At 51.8% G+C, this 9,913-nt stretch overlaps 1 protein-coding gene across 4 annotated transcripts in view; it reads right to left on the bottom strand.

Moving 5' to 3' along the window:
• CSPP1 (centrosome and spindle pole associated protein 1) overlaps positions 1-9,698 on the bottom strand; it is a 77,002-nt gene extending 67,304 nt beyond the window's left edge. For all 4 annotated transcript variants that reach the window (XM_075583803.1, XM_075583798.1, XM_075583811.1 and 1 more), the window contains exon 1: positions 9,589-9,698. The gene's annotated coding sequence lies outside the window, so the exon portion shown is untranslated. The remainder of the gene's footprint in view (positions 1-9,588) is intronic.
• Between the last annotated feature and the right edge of the window lie 215 nt (positions 9,699-9,913).

A 9,913-nucleotide genomic window follows, 5' to 3' on the forward strand; every position in this document is an offset into this window, starting at 1 on the left:
GGCACCGGGAGAGGAGGGGCACCGGGAGAGGAGGGGGGGGGGGGTGTGGAAGGTGAGCTGCGGTCCAACTGACGGGGGAGAGTGTGTGTCCCTGTGTGTGTGTGTCCCTGTGTGTGTGTGTCCCTGTGTGTGTGTATGTGTCCCTGTGTGTGTGTGTCCCTGTGTGTGTGTCCCTGTGTGTGTGTCCCTGTGTGTGTGTCCCTGTGTGTGTGTCCTTTGGTCGTCACTCCGCCTCAGGCCAATGAGAGGTGTGCGGGGGCGGCCCAAGGGACCAATGAGATTTCCCCTAGGGACACCGGACATCCAGGCAGGCAGGCAGGCTGGCATGCATGCATGCAGGCAGGCAGGCATACAGTGCTTTCACTAATATAGTATAAGATTTAGGGTTGAGGACATAGATGTAAGGGCGGCCAGAGTCACTGAGAGCTTTGTAAGTCAGTGCTAGCTTTTTACATTTGATTCTAGAGGATATGGGAAGCCAGTGCAGGGATATGCACAGTGGCGCAGAAGGAGTGGAGCGGTGAGGCACACATGCATAATTACAAAGTCACCAGAAAAAAACATTTTGCAATAGGTTAGCCAAACCCCTTTCAATTAAAGTAAATGTTCATAAGACTTATGATCACACCTCACTAGTCATTCACTGACCTCCCTTTAAATTCGCTCTCTGTAACTCTTTTATACACCAATGTCAAGATTAAAATGCGCTGTGTTGAAGATGAGATACCGGTAATGGTTCACATGTATGACCCATGCTTTTATTTTTCGTCCACGATTTCATCTTGATGTTATTTATAGATCGTACACGTCTCAATATTAAGTCAGGTGTTCAGTAGAAATTATATTTTATTTCAAGTTTTCTTGAGATACTTGCCTCCCCAAAATAACTCTATATGCAACATAAATAACTGTGCTTGCTAGGCATGGTTTAGGCATTGTGTAATCTTCTTAATAGATAAACATTTCCAACCCTGGTATGTTGATCTTCCTGCCAGGATTAAGTTGCTAGGATGAACAAGGAACCCGAAAACAAAACGTCTGGCTCTTTAAGGTTACTAGGCAACCAGGCCACAACAAAAGCAGAGCGCCCTGGTGCACAACGGCACAGCATGCAAAATCCTGGTGCAACCAGAGACAGGAAGACCAGGCATCTCTTAGAGGCTGAGCCGCCCATTATATAATGTACCAGGCGTCTCAGCCCTTAATATTAACCCTTTCACTGCCAGAGTGGCCCGCCACACATTGCAATATGAGCACCAAGGCTGAGCACGACTACAAATGTGCGACTATGTGAAGGCATTTGTAAATACTGACAATTATAAACAGTATTGGAGCCGTCGCATCCCCTGCACATGCAAACCGCTGAACTGTACCACGCTATTCAAAAAATGAATAAACATGTTTTTGGGAAGGGCATTCCAATGGGTGTGAGTGTGACGTGTATTTTATTTATATAAAATGTTTTACCAGGAAGTAATACATTGAGAGTTCCCTCTCGTTTTCAAGTATGTCCTGGGCACAGAGTTATAACAATACAGGTTTACATTAAAAGAACAGGGTTATGCAGCCAATTCACAGACATTTATTTAATAGACAGATAAGAGTTGGAAAATCGGGTACAAGGGATAAAGGGCTTGTGAGTTTCAGATTGAAATAGAGAAGCTTTAACATCAACTAACATAAGCAAAGGTGGGCACCGTGCAAAATGGCTCACTTAGAAGTCATCTATTTGGGGGCAGGAGCATTTTAAGTGAATCCAGCTTTGGAGATACGTATACTGGCTATGAATTATTCCCTCCATATGTAACAATGTTCTTCTGATCTCTATACATGAGGCCATTTGATTGGTCACCATCAGACACCTTGGGTTAATATTACTTATGGGTGACTAAGCTAGCGTCAGCAAATAATGTTATTGGCATGTGGTTATTTAGTGTGGTTATGTTCAAACCCCAGTATCAGATGTTTGCGCCTCATGCAAGTCCCTTTATCTCCCTGTACCTTGGGCACCACAACTAGATTGTAAAATCTATGGAGCAGCGACTCCCTTCCCTGCAAAATGATATGCACAGTGCTGTGTACACTGTCAGTGCTATACAAGAAAACATATTTTACTATTATATTAAAATAATCGTTAGCCACTTTAGAGCCAAATGAGCAAGAGCTTCATCCATTTTCAGCAGCCTGCAAGGCACTGTTTTTGAATGTCAGCTTTCTGAAACTTTCTCTCCTTTGAATTTATAAGATGCTCAAACATACTTTGTAATCTCTGTATATTCGTTGGGTTTGAATGCTCACAGCCTTTATAGTTACACTGAGATATAATAAGTTGCAGGGTCTTTGGCAACAAAAGGGTTACATGGTCGTGTAAATCCCCACCAAAATGATGTATCCAGTATCTCAGGTACAGACTGACACATAACCCCCAGAATATACACATTTCGGGCCCCTCTCCCAGCAGAAACACATTACACATGGGAGCCAGAAACAGCTAGTATTATTTATACCGCTCAGCCTCCTCCCATGGTTACAGTATGTGCAGCCAGATCCAACCTCACCCGATGGAACAGCAGCTTCTCAAGGGAGGCTACACACCTCATATGTACCGCACACACACACACCTCATATGTACCGCGCAAACACACACACCTCATATGTACCGCGCACACACACACCTCATATGTACCGCGCACACACACACCTCATATGTACCGCGCAAACACACACACCTCATATGTACCGCGCACACACACACCTCATATGTACCGCACACACACACACACCTCATATGTACCGCGCAAACACACACACCTCATATGTACCGCGCAAACACACACACCTCATATGTACCGCGCGCGCACGCAAACACACACACCTCATATGTACCGCGCGCACACACACACCCCATATGTACCGCGCACACACACACCTCATATGTACCGCGCACAAACACACCTCATATGTACCACACACACACACACACCTCATATGTACCGTGCACACACACACCCCATATGTACCGCGCACACACACACCCCATATGTACCGCGCACACACACACACCCCATATGTACCGCGCACATACACACATCTCATATGTACCGCGCGCGCACACACACACCTCATATGTACCGCGCACACACACACACACCTCATATGTACCGCGCACACACACACACCTCATATGTACCGCGCACACACACACACCTCATATGTACCGCGCACACACACACACCTCATATGTACCGCGCACACACACACACCTCATATGTACCGCGCACACACACACCTCATATGTACCGCGCACACACACACCTCATATGTACCGCGCACACGCGCACACACACACACCTCATATGTACCACGCACACACACACACCTCATATGTACCGCACACACACACACACCTCATATGTACCGCGCACACACACACCTCACATGGACCGCGCGCACACACCCCCCTCATATGTACCGCGCGCACACACACCCCCTCATATGTACCGCGCACACACACCCCTCATATGTACCGCGCACACACTTCATATGTACCACTCACACACACCTCATATGTACCACTCACACACACCTCATATGTACTGCACACGCACGCACCTATGTACTGCACACGCACGCACCTATGTACTGCACACGCACGCACCTCATATGTACTGCTCACACACAGCTCATATGTACCGCGTGCACACACACACACACACACCCCATATGTACCGCGCACACACACACCTCATATGTACCGCATACACACACACATACCTCATTGTACCACACACACACACCTCACATGTACCGCGCGCACACACACACCCCTCATATGGACTGTGCGCGCACACACACCCCTCATATGGACTGCGCGCGCACACACCCCTCATATGGACTGCGCGCGCACACACACACACCTCATATGTACCGCGCGCGCACGCAAACACACACACCTCATATGTACCGCGCACAAACACACCTCATATGTACCACACACACACACACCTCATATGTACCGCGCGCACACACACACACACACCTCATACGTACCGTGCACACACACACCCCATATGTACCGCGCACACACACACCCCATATGTACCGCGCACACACACACCCCATATGTACCGCGCACATACACACATCTCATATGTACCGCGCACACACACACACACACCTCATATGTACCGCGCACACACACACCTCATATGTACCGCGCACACACACACACCTCATATGTACCGCGCACACACACACACACCTCATATGTACCGCGCACACACACACACCTCATATGTACCGCGCACACACACACACCTCATATGTACCGCGCACACACACCTCATATGTACCGCGCACACACACACCTCATATGTACCGCGCACACACTTCATATGTACCACTCACACACACCTCATATGTACCACTCACACACACCTCATATGTACTGCACACGCACGCACCTATGTACTGCACACGCACGCACCTCATATGTACTGCTCACACACAGCTCATATGTACCGCGTGCACACACACACACACACACCCCATATGTACCGCGCACACACACACCTCATATGTACCGCATACACACACACATACCTCATTGTACCACACACACACACACCTCACATGTACCGCGCGCACACACACACACCCCTCATATGGACTGTGCGCGCACACACACCCCTCATATGGACTGCGCGCGCACACACCCCTCATATGGACTGCGCGCGCACACACACACACCTCATATGTACCGCGCACACACACACACCTCATATGTACCGCGCACACACACACACCTCATATGTACCGCGCACACACACACACACACCTCATATGTACCGCGCACACACACACACACACCTCATATGTACCGCGCACACACACACACCTCATATGTACCGCGCACACACACCTCATATGTACCGCGCACACACACACACACCTCATATGTACCGCGCACAAACACACCTCATATGTACCACACACACACACCTCATATGTACCGCGCGCGCACACACACACACACACACACACACACACACACACACACCTCATATGTACCGTGCACACACACACCCCATATGTACCGCGCACACACACACCCCATATGTACCGCGCACATACACACACCTCATATGTACCGCGCGCACACACACACACCTCATATGTACCGCGCACACACACACACACACACCTCATATGTACCGCGCACACACACACACCTCATATGTACCGCGCACACACACACACACCTCATATGTACCGCGCACACACACACACCTCATATGTACCGCGCACACACACCTCATATGTACCGCGCACACACACACCTCATATGTACCGCGCACACACACACCTCATATGTACAGCGCACACGCGAACACACACACCTCATATGTACCGCACACACACACACACACACACACCTCATATGTACCACGCACACACACACACCTCATATGTACCGCGCACACACACACCTCACATGGACCGCGCGCACACACCCCCCTCATATGTACCGCTCGCACAAACCCCCCTCATATGTACCGCGCACACACACCCCTCATATGTACCGCACACACACCCCTCATATGTACCACTCACACACACCTCATATGTACCACTCACACACACCTCATATGTACTGCACACGCACGCACCTATGTACTGCACACGCACGCACCTCATATGTACTGCTCACACACAGCTCATATGTACCGCGTGCACACACACACACACACACACACACCCCATATGTACCGCGCACACACACACCTCATATGTACCGCATACACACACACATACCTCATTGTACCCCCCTCATATGGACTGCGCGCGCACACACACACACCTCATATGTACCGCGCACACACACACACCTCATATGTACCGCGCACACACACACACACACACACCTCATATGTACCGCGCACACACACACACCTCATATGTACCGCGCACACACACCTCATATGTACCGCGCACACACACACACACCTCATATGTACCGCGCACAAACACACCTCATATGTACCACACACACACACCTCATATGTACCGCGCGCGCACACACACACACACACACACACACACACCTCATATGTACCGTGCACACACATACCCCATATGTACCGCGCACACACACACCCCATATGTACCGCGCACACACACACCCCATATGTACCGCGCACATACACACATCTCATATGTACCGCGCGCACACACACACACCTCATATGTACCGCGCACACACACACACACACACCTCATATGTACCGCGCACACACACACCTCATATGTACAGCGCACACGCGCACACACACACCTCATATGTACCGCACACACACACACACACACACACACACACACACACACACACACACACCTCATATGTACCACGCACACACACACACCTCATATGTACCGCGCACACACACACCTCACATGGACCGCGCGCACACACCCCCCTCATATGTACCGCTCGCACAAACCCCCCTCATATGTACCGCGCACACACACCCCTCATATGTACCGCGCACACACTTCATATGTACCACTCACACACACCTCATATGTACCACTCACACACACCTCATATGTACTGCACACGCACGCACCTATGTACTGCACACACACGCACCTCATATGTACTGCTCACACACAGCTCATATGTACCGCGTGCACACACACACACACACACACCCCATATGTACCGCGCACACACACACCTCATATGTACCGCATACACACACACATACCTCATTGTACCACACACACACACCTCACATGTACCGCGCGCACACACACACCCCTCATATGGACTGTGCGCGCACACACACCCCTCATATGGACTGCGCGCGCACACACCCCTCATATGGACTGCGCGCGCACACACCCCTCATATGGACTGCGCGCGCACACACACACACCCCTCATATGGACTGCGCGCGCGCACACACACACCTCATATGGACTGCGCGCACACACACACACACACCTCATATGGACTGCGCGCACACAAACACACCCCTCATATGGACTGCGCGCGCACACACACACACCCCTCATATGGACTGAGCGCGCACACACCCCTCATATGGACTGCACACACACACACACCCCTCATATGGACTGCGCGCACACACCCCTCATATGGACTGCGCGCACACACATACACGCACACCCCTCATATGGACTGCGCGCACACACACCTCATATGGACTGCGCGCACACACACACACCTCATATGGACTGCGCGCACACACACACCTCATATGTACCGCACGCACACACACACACCTCATATGTACCGCGCGCACACACACCTCATATGTACCGCACACACACACACACACACACACACCTCATATGTACCGCGCACACACCCCCCCCTCATATGTACCGCGCACACACACCCCTCATATGTATCGCGCACACACACCCCTCATATGTATCGCGCACACACACCCCTCATATGTATCGCGCACACACACCCCTCATATGTACCGTGCACACACCCCTCATATGTACCGCGCACACACACACCCCTCATATGTACCGCGCACACACACACCCCTCATATGTACCGCGTACACACACACACCTCATATGTACCGCGCACACACCCCTCATATGTACCACTCACACACCTCATATGTACCACTCACACACACCTCATATGTACTGCACACGCACGCACCTATGTACTGCACACGCAAGCACCTCATATGTATTACACACACAGCTCATATGTACCGCGTGCACACACACACACCCCCCATATGTACCGCGCACACACACACCTCATATGTACCGCGCACACACACACCTCATATGTACCGCATACACACACATACCTCATTGTAAAACGCGCACACACACACACCTCACATGTACCGCACGCACACACACACACCCCTCATATGGACTGTGCGCGCACACACACACACATCCCTCATATGGACTACGCGCGCGCGCACACACACACACACACACACACACACACACACACACACACACACACACACACACACACACACACACACACACACACACACCTCATATGGACTGCGCGCACACACACACCTCATATGGACAGCGCGCACACACACACACCCCATATGGACTGCGCGCACGCGCACACACACACCTCATATGGACTGCGCACACGCACCCCTCCTATGGATTGCGCACGCACACACCCCTCCTATGGACTGCGCACGCACACACCCCTCCTATGGACTGCGCACACAAACACCCCTCCTATGGACTTCGCACACACACACCTCATATGGACTTCGCACGCACACACCTCATATGGACTGCGTTCGCACACACCCCTCCTATGGACTGCGCACGCACCCCTCCTATGGACTGCGCACGCACCCCTCCTATGGGCTGCGCACGCACACACCCCTCCTATGGGCTGCGCACGCACACACCCCTCCTATGGGCTGCGCGCGCACACACCCCTCCTATGGACTGCGCGCGCACACACCCCTCCTATGGACTGCGCGCGCACACACCCCTCCCATGGACTGCGCGCACACACCCCTCCTATGGACTGCGCGCACACGCACACACCTCTCCTATGGACTGCGCGCGCACACACCCCTCCTATGGACTGCGCGCGCACACACACCCCCTATGGAATGCGCGCGCACACACCCCCCCTATGGACTGCGCACGCACACACACCCCCTATGGACTGCGCACGCACACACACCCCCTATGGACGGCGCACGCACACACACACCCTATGGACTGCGCACGCACACACCCCCTATGGACTGCGCGCACACACCCCTCATATGGACTGCGCACACACCCCTCATATGGACTGCACACACACCCCTCATATGTACTGAGTACACACCTCATATGTAACACACACGCACGCACGCACGCACACACACCATATGTACTGTGCACATGCCTCCTATGTACCGCGCACACGCCTCATATGCTCATATGTACTGCACACACGCCTCATATGCTCATATGTACTGCACACACGCCTCATATGCTCATATGTACTGCACACACGCCTCATATGTAACACACACGCACGCCATATGTACTGTGCACATGCCTCATATGCTCATATGTACTGCACACACGCCTCATATGCTCATATGTACTGCACACACGCCTCATATGCTCATATGTACTGCACACACGCCTCATATGCTCATATGTACTGCACACACGCCTCATATGCTCATATGTACTGCACACACGCCTCATATGTAACACACACGCACGCCATATGTACTGTGCACATGCCTCATATGCACTGCACACACGCCTCATATGCTCATATGTACTGCACACACGCCTCATATGCTCATATGTACTGCACACACGCCTCATATGTAACACACACGCACGCCATATGTACTGTGCACATGCCTCATATGCTCATATGTACTGCACACACGCCTCATATGCTCATATGTACTGCACACACGCCTCATATGTACTGCACACACCCATCAACACACACACACCACACACCACACACCACACACCACACACCACACACCACACACCACACACCACGTCTCCGGGATCTCTTACCCCAGGTCTCCCCCGGGTCCCGGTGTGTACACCGTTAGCTGTGTGTGTGTCTCTCTGGTGACAGTCTCCGCCCCCGGATCACACTGAGCTGCTTCTACTCTAGAGCAGAGCGGGCCCAGCGCCCCCTGCGGGGGGGAGGACCCCACTGCACGCAGCTGCCTGTCACACACCTTGTCCCTGTGCTTCATGCCGTGCATAGAAAGGAAGTTCAAAGCACACCAACGTTATAAACAGAGATACACAGTATTCATAACATCAAATAAAAAGTCACCAACAATGTCTCATTTGTTTGCAAACCCTGATGAAGGTCACATTGGGGCGAAAC

The sequence above is a fragment of the Ascaphus truei genome, chromosome 2 (assembly GCF_040206685.1).
Source record: "Ascaphus truei isolate aAscTru1 chromosome 2, aAscTru1.hap1, whole genome shotgun sequence".
In the NCBI taxonomy this organism is placed as follows: Eukaryota; Metazoa; Chordata; class Amphibia; order Anura; family Ascaphidae; genus Ascaphus; species Ascaphus truei.